Source organism: Macrobrachium nipponense, chromosome 38 (genome assembly GCF_015104395.2).
Source record: "Macrobrachium nipponense isolate FS-2020 chromosome 38, ASM1510439v2, whole genome shotgun sequence".
Classification (NCBI taxonomy): Eukaryota; Metazoa; Arthropoda; class Malacostraca; order Decapoda; family Palaemonidae; genus Macrobrachium; species Macrobrachium nipponense.
Window position 1 is genome coordinate 426,320 of NC_061098.1, and position 12,815 is coordinate 439,134.

Consider the following 12,815-nt stretch of genomic DNA (forward strand, 5'->3'; position numbering starts at 1 on the left):
CAGTGTCATCCATCCATGCAAATGATTTTATTAGGATATTAAATTGTCAAATTATATCTATTGATAAAAGAAGACTTGTATATCTAAGGCTGGACTCGTTATGAACAGAGGACTAGATCAAGGAGACGTCGTTGCTTAATTAGGAAATTAGTGTCATATCAAGCTTTAAAATCTAGGTCATTCACATTGTCTCCACATTTATTGGCTGTTATTGTAAAGAAATTCGACGTCCTCCAGGCAGTGTGAAGAAGCACTCGCATGCATAGAAAACTTCCTGTTAAGAGGCAATGCTAATTTTCTTTCACTCGAGATATTAACGCCGAAAATGAAATTGGCAGTGAGCTTCCAACGCACAGCGGCAGACATAATCAACGAGAAGCTTCCTATAATAAGAAAGAAGTACCCAATCCCTAGAATGGCAAAATTGGAAAGTTGCTCTCCGTCTTCATCCCTCGTAGCTCTGAAGATTTGGTGGTGTTCTGGAGTTGGCCTCCGCAGGATCTGCAAGATTCTTTCTTCAGTGGAATCCATGGAAGTCTGGCAGTCTGTCCATAAATGGAAGGCTTGAAGATAAAGAAAAAGGGAAATTATTAAACTTGATAGAAGAGTGGAACTGCTTCTAACCCTAGGAAAACACAACTCATTACTTTCCATAGAATTTGATCTTGAACTGAATATATTAAAACCACAAAACAAAGGTAATTACATCTTGTTAAAGCTATGTGAAGTAAAATCACCAAGAATCTGATTTGGAAACAAATCTTATCTTTATATCAGGGCTGACACTATTTTAATGAATAGCTGTACTAAAAAGCTCATTGTGAAGACCAGATTACATTCAATTCAGCAGGGCTTTACGTGAGTGGCATTGAAAAAGGATATGATTCTAATTATAATCTGTGTGAAATAAAACTTTATGGTCATGCTGGTAATGCAAGCTTAATCGTAAGATTTCATTCAGTGGAAGAGAAGTCAAATGGATGATTAAAAGTTCATTTCAGGTCGTTTAGAACAAGTAGTTTCTCTTTCGAAGTGTCTTGTGGATCAAACAGGATGTCGACTTTTTGTAGAAACTGAAACTAAAGAGCTATCATGCAACTAATGGTTCTTCTCTCTCGTCGTATACAAAGGGTTTTAAAAATGAGGATTTCTTTCCCTGATGACTGAAACATAAATGACGACTAGACCCCTTGCTGAGAGTTCTGCCAAACTTCCTGAAATACTCATGCATATTTTAGAAGTGGGAAAGAGGAAAAAGTATGAATGTATGCATGCATATACATGTACACAAACATGCTCCCGCACGTAAGAAAATGTTTCTATGCTGTAAATCTGGAGAGTTGTTCTTCATTATACTACTAATACTATACTAATAATGAAAACAACAGTAGTTGTGAACCATTCTTATAATATCGAAAGCAACGCTTAATCCATAAGAGCCAAGAAAATATATAATTGGCTTCTCTTATCCCTTATTCGTTCCTAGGACGCCTGCAATTCTGTCCCCCGTCATGTCAAGTTTATGTCGAAGCCATCTCTTTCGCGGCTTCTCATTCCTCCCCTCTCTCTCTCTCTCTCTCTCCCGCTCTGTACTCTCTCTCTCTCTCTGGGGGAAAAAGATGTGAGCCTTCAGCTGCAGTAGTCACAAAAAACACAAAAAGATACTTACGCACTATTCCTGTCAATTCACGTGGCCTTGCGTGGTACTATTCTTCCGTAGAGAGCGTTCTCAGTGGTATGAAGCAAATTTGGCCGAGCAGAGCCAGGGTGGGAAACTGTCCCGTGGCCTTCTTCCATTGGTATCCCTGCATTAGAGAGGTCGGTTAATGTTTGCCATTTCATTCGGTGAAGTCTCTAAGACACAGATAGCAGAATTGCCCACGCAAGACAGAACAAAGCCAATGGTTAAGGGGCGATGTTAATGTTGGAGAGGGAGGAAAAGCAAGGAAACAGGAAAGCATAAAGAGACTTCTGGAAGACTTCCTATTTCCCGCTCTAGATTAGTAATTTGTTTATTTAGATATTTATTTATCAATATATTTATAAGACTTAGTAATACTTCTTGTGAACTCTGGAGCATTTGTATTCAGTGGCTACATACAGCGAATGTTCTCACCATAGATTCCGGTCTTTGATGCAACGCAGAGAGGCAGATTCCTCAGGGAGCCTTACCTTCATCTCTTGTGTCGTCTTGCTTCCTGAAGTAACACCAGTAGCAAAGGACGACGCAGCTACGACAACCAACACTGCCACCTCGACACCGATGATGATTAGTGTGCTTACAGGTATGCCTGTAGGTGAATCTTCAGGTTTGACTGGAGATGAGGCCTGTAGATGTTCCTGTAGGAGGAACTTGAGGTTTGTTTGTAGTTATTCCTGTATACATTCCTGTAGTTATGTCACGAAGTTTTCTTATTACAGGAAGAATAATTTTCGTCTTATGGATGAGCATAAAACAGTTATCTTTTACTAATCTCGTTTTATCTTCCTCCATTATTAACTCATTGTGCAGTTCTTCACTGCTAAATTTTGGATTTCAAGGTTTTAACTTTTGAAGTATTTCAAGTGAAAATAGAGAGTGATTGTTCTGACAGATATATTCTCAAAGGACAGGAGGTAATAGTTTATAAACAGTAGTCTTTGCATATTTATTTTTTGAATAAATAAACACTAACTATACACACACACATACATATATATATATATATATATATATATATATATATATTATATATATATATATATATATATATATATATATATATATACATACATACATACATACATACATACATACCCACCTTGTGGCTCTAAGGGCATCGGGAACACTTGAAGGTGTAGTTGGTAATTCGTCAATATCCTCAAGTCGCATCCTTTAGGGGAGTGACCAACCATTTTTTATACCATCCATTTCCATAAATGACGGCCTGTAGTATTAAATGGAAAAATAGATGTTATTTAGTGAAGATTTATGGGAAAACATATAGTTGTCGAAAATGTTCTTTCGTGGTAATATAGGGCTCTTTCTGATAATGAGAATTCATCCTGACATTTGTCTGTACAGGTGAGCAAATTAGTAGATTGGAAAATTGTTGCTTCTAGGAGTAATAATTAAGCAAATGTATTCTGATTTTAAGGTGACAATAAGTTAATGGGAGAGTACTTATACAATTAGGAGTTACTTACGTCTGTAGAAATAGACATAATGAACCAGCCTTCATTAATTTTTAAATCTTTATGGCGAGGTTCCCTTGGATATTCATAAATCAAAGAGAAACGAACATTAATGACATCTTTGTTCTTGTTCCAAAGGGCTATCCATACATGATTATGTTCCGGAAGGTTGAGAGGCGATACTTGATCAGGAGATATCACAGTCATATCATCTGGGGAAGAAACGCATTTTCAGTCATAATGAAAATAAAATAAGAATCTATTCTAACACAAATAAATGCTCAAATGACGAATGTATTTTGATACACAGTCACTGATTTTTACTTGCCAATCAACCTTTCATCTGTACATTTTCTGTAACTGAGTGATTGCATCTATCTGCTCCTAAGATTTGCAACTGGAGAATGAAAACTGTATCACTGCACTAAATGTCAAAGGTCCCTTATTGCCTCAGAAGTGTAAAGAAACTTTACAGTTGGCTTAAACTCTCTTTACAGAAAGCTTCATGTTTGTGTTACAACGAACTAAATGGATTGAAAAATGTGGTGGCTAAAAATATTTCCCAAAGTCTTCCTTATGAATTAATTTTTGTCCCATGTTTGCTCAGTATGAAATACAAAATCAAATCATTCTAGTATATCGTCACTTCAACTTTCACATCTTTGCCAGCAGTATGATATTATTACTTCTTTAGTTTTGCTTTTTTCTCAAAACTTAATAGAGCTTGAGCAGATATCTAAAATGTATTGAAAAACTTGCTTCAACAGCACCAGAAAAAATAATGGCGTGATTATGGAACCATTATCTACTACCTTGATTTCTTCATCACTTGGTGATGACACAAATGATGAACGAATCGTTGCTGAAGCACTGGATTTCCTCAGTTGCTACATGCTGATGGGATTCAGAACTTGTGTGACTAGATCGAAGTCATGTTAATTTCTATACAACGAACAGTGTGTAGCTCCACACTTCACAAGAGTTGCTTCTTAAAGACCAGTGCACTGATTACATCTTGCACTGTACCGTTTGGTTTCCACGAGAATATTTTATGAATTCACAAATTATAATTGCACTGTAGCGTAACATAATCCTCAGATTCATTATTAGTTATATAGATTTTTATGCAAACTTTTTTAGAACCTTATCGACAGTAATATACGAAGTAGAGTCATTCACTTCCTAAAATATATTGAGTTACATGTACTTTCAAAGTAGTTGTTTCATTTTTTCTCAAGTTCAACTTTGTTTTAATTCTCAATGTTTCACAAAATTCTGTGAACTTGGGCGAAATTTACCGAAATACGGACATTCAACAGAAAAACACTTCCAATATAGCCCCAGGCCAGTAAGCAGATAATATTGCTTATGTTAGTGTCTTAAAATATTCATTTGAATGCCTCTTTTCCATTATATGTTATGACATGAATTTCGGAAGTAATTCATCAAAGTTCATCCCTTAAATATATCATGAATTATCTATTTACATTAATTATTGTCTAACAACAAAGACATTGCTCTGATATGAATAGTAAGAAAGGTTAGTAATTTTAATTTCCGTGTTATAAAGAGTAAAAAAATATAGCTGATCTAGAGAAGATTTCAAAATCTTATTGAGAGTAATCTTGTTTCCTTCATACCAATTAACCTCTGAAAATGATCAGCGTGGAAAGAAAGAATCTGTATCAAATTGCTCACAAAGAAAACATTACTTACAGTCGTTCAGGGGCAGACTGAGAACCTGCCAACTTCACAGGATGCGAACTTGACAGTTCCACTTGTCGCCCTTTGAGCTCTACGTTTTCTTTTGCGATCCAGTACTCGTTCATAACATAGCTACGTATCGCCTTGAAAAAAGTAGAATAACATTTATAAGGAAAATAATGTGAGAAGTCTAATATCTACGGATAAATTCGTTACTAGAAAAGGTAGAATAATAATTAAATATGCAGTTGTTGTGTAAAAATCGACTTGATCCTGCGTAATCTATTCACCCCAAGTGAAATTTTTCCACGTTGTTTGTGAACATATTAAACAAACTTCTCAGTCAATTCCCTGAACTCACCTCTTTGTTATAAAGAAGAGGGGCATCCACTGTGATGGAGTGTATGTGTAAACTAACTTCTGTGTGTGTATTTCTTTTCCATCGACAGAGAATCTGTAGTTGAGAATATGCCTTTTTAGGTGCTCTTCCATCAAGGCTGCAACCACGAAAGGATCTTTACCATAATTTCCTCAGGCTACTCAGCTTGAAATGAGTACTATTCCTGATGGGGTTAGGGCCCAGCTATGGTTAAAATAGCAGAACTCAGCAATGATGGAATGAAATGAAGAATTAACCCACAATGACGTAAATGGAACCTCTTGCAACAGAGGAGCTTCGTCCGGCAGCCAGGTATTCCAACCCAATTGAAGGGTAGAATGGTCAGGTACTTGGAGGTCGTCATCCAGCAACTGACCACCACAACGACATCAACCAACAACAAGAAACTGGAGCTACAGAGGCAACCAGGAGGAAGAAATCGACGAGAGAAGAGGATATAGAAGAAGGTTGGTCAACATCTGGAATGAGAGGAATAACACCCCCAAAACAGAGCAGAGGCTGGCAGACCAAGTAAGGAACATAAAGAAAAAGAACTGGCTCTCCCCAACAGAAAGAGAGGAACTGGAAAGGGAAATGATACGGCAACAAATTACACGAAGACGAACTGAGAGACGATGCCACAGAAGACGACAGGGAGATGAGGTATCAAATAACGACACAAGAAGAAACACCCACGAAGTAACTGACAGGACGGAGTGGGTAGAAAAGATCAGACAATGGATGAAGTCAGATACAGAGAGAACAAAGATCCCCTCCATGAAAGCTTATAACACCAAGAAATTAAGGGAGAAAACAAGTGAGGTCAATGAAATAATGAGACTAATACACACACCAATATCACAGAAACAAATTACTTGACATATGCAGGAGCAAGATTAGTAGTAGAACTGATAGGGACACGAACACCACACCACAGCACAACCAACCCAACAGAAACCAAAACAGCAACTGCCTTGGAAAGGCGCCGTGGAACAGCAAATCATGGTGATGAGATCTAACTTGAGTAAACTGAAAGAGATGGCAGAAAAAGGCTAAGAAGCAAGAAAGCAAGTGAGAATTGAACGAGAAATACAAAGTACACGAGAGAGGACTAACAACACAACAGAAGATGTAAAACAGAGGCTTAGGCCAAAGCACATAAGATCCAACGATACATGAACAGGAATAAGGATACCACAGAACAACTATTTGGAACCAATCAGAAAAGACTATACAGCCAACTAAGAGGGGAAAAGACCACCAGAAATGCCTGAAGCCGAACCAAGTAAGAGACTCTGGGAAAAGATATGGAGCAATCCAGTATCACAAAACAAAGATGCAATATGGCTCCAGGAAGTCAAGGCAGAAGAAACTGGGAGAATAAACAAGATTCACAGAGATCACGACGACAGTCAGACACAACTAAAGAAAATGCCCAACTGGAAAGCCCCAGGTCCCGATGAAGTCCATGGATACTGGCTCAAAAACTTCAAGGCCCTACACCCAAGAATAGCAGAACAGCTCCAGCATTGTATCACAAATCACCATGCACCCAAATGAATGACCACAGGAAGAACATCCTTTGTCCAGAAAGACAAGAGTAAGGGAAATATAGCCAGTAACTACAGGCCTATCACCTGCCTACCAATAATGTGGAAGAGTTTACTAACAGTATCATCAGTAGAAGGCTATACAACTACCTAGAGGATACAAACACCATCCCCCACCAACAGAAAGGCTGCAGAAGGAAGTGTATGGGGCACAAAAGACCAGATCCTGATAGACAAAATGGTAATGAAGAACAGTAGGAGAAGGAAACCCAACTAAGCATGGCATGGATAGACTATAAGAAAGCCTTTGACATGATACCACACACATGGCTAATAGAATGCCTGAAAATATATGGGGCAGAGGAAAACACCATCAGCTTCCTCAAAAATACAATGCACAACTGGAATACAATACTTACAAGCTCTGGAATAAGACTAGCAGAGGTTAATATCAGGAGAGGGATCTTCCAGGGCGACTCACTGCCCCCACTACTCTTCGTAGTAGCCATGATTCCCATGACAAAAGTACTGCAGAAGATGGCTGCTGGGTACCAACTCAAGAAAAGAGGCAACAGAATTAACCATCTGATGTTCATGGACGACATCAAGCTGTATGGTAAGAGCATCAAGGAAATAGATACCTAATCCAGACTGTAATGATTGTATCTGGGGACATCAGGATGGAGTTTTGGAATAGAAAAATGCGCCTTAGTCAACATACCAAAGGGCAAAGTAACAAGGACTGAAGTGATAAAGCTACCAGATGGGAGCACATCAAACACATAGATGAGACGGGATACAAATACCTGGGAATAATGGAAGGTTAGGGTATACAAAACACCAAGAGAATGAAGGACACGATCAGGAAAGAATATATGCAGAGACTCAGTGATACACCCAAGTCAAAACTCAACGCCGGAAATATGATAAAAGCCATAAACACATGGGCAGTGCCAGTAATCGAATACAGTGCAGGAATAGTGGGAATGGACGAAGGCAGAACTCCGCAACATAGACCAGAAAACTAGAAACATATGACAATACACAAAGCACTACACCCAAGAGCAAATACGGACAGACTATACATAACACGATAGGAAGGAGGGAGAGGACTACTAAGCATAGAGGACTGCGTCAAAATCGCGAACAGAGCACTGGGGCAATATCTGAAAACCAGTGAAGACGAGTGGCTCAAGAGTGCACGGGAAGAAGGACTGATAAAAGTAGACGAAGACCAGAGATATTCAGAGACAGGAGAGTGACAAACAGAACAGAGGAATGGCACAACAAACCAATGCACAGACAATACATGAGGCAGACTAAAGAACTAGCCAGCGATGACACATGGCAATGGTTACAGAGGGGAGAGCTCAAGAAGGAAATTGAAGGAATGATAATAGCGGCACAAAATCAGCCCTAAGACCAAATATCTCCAAAGACGATAGATGGAAATAACATCTCCCATGTATAGGAAGTGCAATACGAAAAATGAGACCATAAACCACATAGCAAGCGAATGTCCGGCACTTGCACAGAACCAGTACAAAAAGAGGCATGATTCAGTAGCAAAAGGCCCTCCACTGAGCCTGTGCAAGAAACATCAGCTACCTTGCATAATAAGTGGTACGAGCACCAACCTGAAGGAGTGATAGAAAACGATCAGCAGATCCTCTGGGACTATGGTATCAGAACGATAGGTGATACGTGCAAATTAGACCAGAACGTGACGTTGATTGACAAAGTCAAGAAGAAAGTATCACTCATTGATGTCACAATACCATGGGACACCAGAGTTGAAGAGAAAGAAAGGGAAAAAATGGATAAGTATCAGACCTGAAAATAGAAATAAGAAGGATATGGGATATGGCCAGTGGAAATCGTACCCATAATCATAGGAACACTAGGCACGATCCCAAGATCCCTGAAAAGGGAATCTGGAAAAACTAGAGGCTGAAGTAGCTCCAGACTCGTGCAGAAGAGTGTGATCCTAGAAACGGCGCACATAGTAAGAAAAGTGATGGACTCCTAAGGAGGCAGGATGCAACCGAGAACCCCACACTATAAATACCACCCAGTCAATTGGAGGACTGTGATAAACAAACAAACAAAAATAATAATAATAATAATAATAATAATAATATAATAATAATAATAATATAATAATAATAATAATAATAATAATAAATGAAGGTAGGAGACCCTCTCTCAAACAGTTTTGGTAAAAGACTGGCAGCATCAGTGGAATTGATTTTATATGTGGTCTTTTTCAATTTTCTTATTATTTTCTTTTCACACCAGGGCTGATGTTTGCTATAGCTGGCCAATGTTCATATTCTGGATAAGATATGGCTCCTAAAAATATTAGTAATAAAAAGATAATGAGAATTGAAAAGGCCATATGTAAAACCAATTCCACTTGTGCTGCCATTCTCTTTAACAAAACAAATAATAATGATAATTGTTAGAAATTTCAATTAGAGATTTGAAAAAGGGCATTAATTTATTTCAAAGATTTACCCACAAACCCTGTGTCATTTAAGACTTTGTAAACAAAGTTGCTTGACTGTTACAATAAATACAACGATTGGGGGAAAAGCTGCAGAACTCATAAACTGATTTTGGTGAAGTTTGGATTTCCCTTCAACTGGTAACCCGTTTGTGGAAGCTTTCAAGAGATTGTTTTCATCAAGTCGGTTAGGAAAATTAAATATAAATTAAGGACTAGTGAAAGTAAAGGAGACACGACACATCATAATTCTGAAAGTCCTAATTCCAGTGGGTTTGAATATAGTACATTGCAGGTTCGGTAGTCCACACTTGGGGATAGAAAAAACGTATAATGAGGTGCTTGCTAAATATATTGGAAAAATATGTGGAAAGATGTGGAAAAATTTTTGTGAAATCTGTACAGTATGCTAGCAAACCCATAAGGATAACTTCCTGCAAATTAGGGTCATATCCGATACCAAATAGACCTTTTCAGAGAATACTTATGGATATCCTAGGAAATTTTTGTGAATCTAGGTATGCGAATAAGTACCTGTTGGTAATAATAGATGAACTGACGAGGATAGTAGAAATCTTTCCAGTTAAGCATAAAACAGCCGAAGAAGTAGCTATAGCATTTTTCAATGGTATCCTTTGTAGATATGCCTCACCCGAGGTTTTATTGACCGACAATGGCAGAGAATTCGTGAACAAGACTTTTGAATGTTTTGACAGAAGTCAGGGGATACAAAAAGTAACAATTATTCCATACAGACCTGAAGCTAATGGGTTATGTGAACGATCAAACAGGAAAGTGCTTGAAGCTCTGAGGAAGACTGTAGGATGTTATTAGACATAACATCAACACCATGGTCAGTGATTCCATTAAAATGTCTCCATTTGAAGCATTGTTTGGCTGCCAAGCACGAGGCACATTTGATCTGTTAACTATACCTCATCATGGAGTAGCTACAATCGAAGCATTAATTTCCACAGCAAAGGAGAGACATGCTTGTCTCAGCCAGAATCTCGAGGCTACGACCCGAGAAATGGTGGAAAGAAGCAACGAGAAATCATTAGATGTAAAAGTTGCTGTTGGAGACAATGTGTTTATAAAAATCAATGTGAGAAATGAACTAAATTACAAATTAGGTCTGAAATTTGAGGGTCCTTTTAGAGTTATTGAGGAAAAGACAGGAAACAGATTTGTAGTCTTAGATGAAAAGACAGGTCGGTCGTAATTAACTCACATATCTAAACTGAGAAATGTTGGTAATGGTAACCAATAATAACATCTCATAGTTGCATTTTTTTTTCTTTCATATTTTGCAATTGATGAAGAAATGTGATTAATCAGTTTAATGTAACGTATTTTTTTCCTTTCGTTCTTTTACTATTTTTCTTATCATGCTCAAACTGCGGCAATTTGGCGTAAAAACCAGAAGTAATTATTTCCTGATGAAAAACGAGATGAAAAAATATGGAAAATCACTGCTGAGAAATATTATAAGAGGTTCGTGGTGATGATGATTTTTTGGTGGTGATCTGTGATTCTACGAGCAAAAAGAGGTTGTGATTGTGGTTCTTTTGGTGTTATGGCTCTTGGAGGTTGGCACTAGTGCATTGTGGTTTAATGGGGCCCTATAAAGGTGTTATATTTTATGAGGTTATATTCTCCAGTGGTTATATTTGGCGGTATATAATTGTTATGCATAATTCTTGAAATGTGGTTTTCTGTGGTTTATATCCCGACCAGGTGATTATTGGGGTTTTATATACATGCGGCAGTATCATAAATGGTTTACTTTGAGGTACATAGGTGATCAAATGTCTTAGGATTTAGCCTGTGGCGGATATTTTATAATGGGTGTTTTTTTTAATAGACGTTTTCGATGACAATTTTTTTTTGGTACCCTTGAGGTGACAACGAGATGTCCTGAGGATAAATTTTGACGAATGTGGTTTCTTTATTATCAGTTAGGGATTTACTGAGAATTCCATTGAGTATTTAATATGATTTTTGGGCCATTTGAAGGAATGATGATTTCTGAGTTTACGAGTCTGACTAGACAAGTCCATAGTGTGATCTGAGCACATGTTGTATACAGAGGGGGCTTAGTGCTGACAATGCTGTGATGAGACCGATTGCTGATGTTTTCTTTTGGAGTTGATTACTCAGAGGTTGACACCGTTTTCGGGAATGTCGATGATGACATTCCATGGGGAAGAATTTAAGTGGTCAAATAGGGAAGTTGAGGCTGATATGTTGTGGCAGCAAATTGCGTGACGATACATACTACATTTTCTAATGGAAAAGCGCTGAATTATTTGTTTTTCTCCTCATACATTTTGTAATGAGAAAAGTTTGAATTATTATTATTTTCTTCCTACAAGCGAAACTTGTAATCGGGATTGAGGGTTTTTATATGGTAACTTTACATGGGATTTCTATTATAGAAAGGAGGTAGACTTTATCTTGGGATATGTAAGGTAGAAGATATTCAACATTATGTTTGATAGAGGTTAGCTGTATAAACATTACAGGGTTTTGCTGTATAGACATTGTGAATTTTTGATAGAATTTTTGTCAGATACGGGATTAATAATGAGTGGTCAGTTAGTGATAATAATTCTTCCATAAGCTTAATAGGGGTCAGTAGATAAAGATCCTATTTTATTTTAGTGAGAATTTTAGTCCTTAATGATTGACTATGAGATTCGTGTGTTAAAGCAAGGCTTTATTTTGTTCTAAGATAATTTAAAATTGTCAAAAAGTCAGTTAGAACTTATTAATGACGAAACACGGACATACAATGACAAAAGAATCCCAACTTCACACGAGGGTGACAACAAAAATAACTTAGAATCTACAATACCAGAGGTCCGATCATCACAAGGCGACAATGTTACGAGTAGCTATTTATAAGGACGAGATATCGTCGATGGATCATCTCAGAATACATTCTGGACAAATCAAGAGTCTACTGTACTTCCTATGAGGTGGGTGCAGGATGCACTTGCATGGGAGTCACGGATATTTCAAGTAGCAACGAGGTTGGGGCGGTTACGATTCCTTCACTGGTAGACGTCGAATCTACAGTTCAGTAACGAGGGTGTTAGGATATACCTACAGGGGTCGCAGACGCTTAATAATGGTGCATGCAGAGTCTTTACGAGATGGTTCACGCAGCACTCACCGGGATCTACAATTTTTCGACAAAGGTGTTCGTGAAACACTTACATGGGACACAAGGCGGTTAAAGTTCCGCCTACACAGGAAAGGGTTACAATTCCACTGCTACAGGATAATGATGAGGATTGATTCTTCTTTGACAAACACTGCATGGTTCCAGTGGTTCTGTTATGTAGATATAATGATGGTTGAAATATATGTTGTAGGAGCTATCTTGCAAACATTATGAAACTAGTATATGCTAGTAACCAATGTAGTTTGCTACAGTGGTGCACAAGACAGAGGTGGCCGAGTCATATTAAAGGCACTAGAAGCAACATATAATATA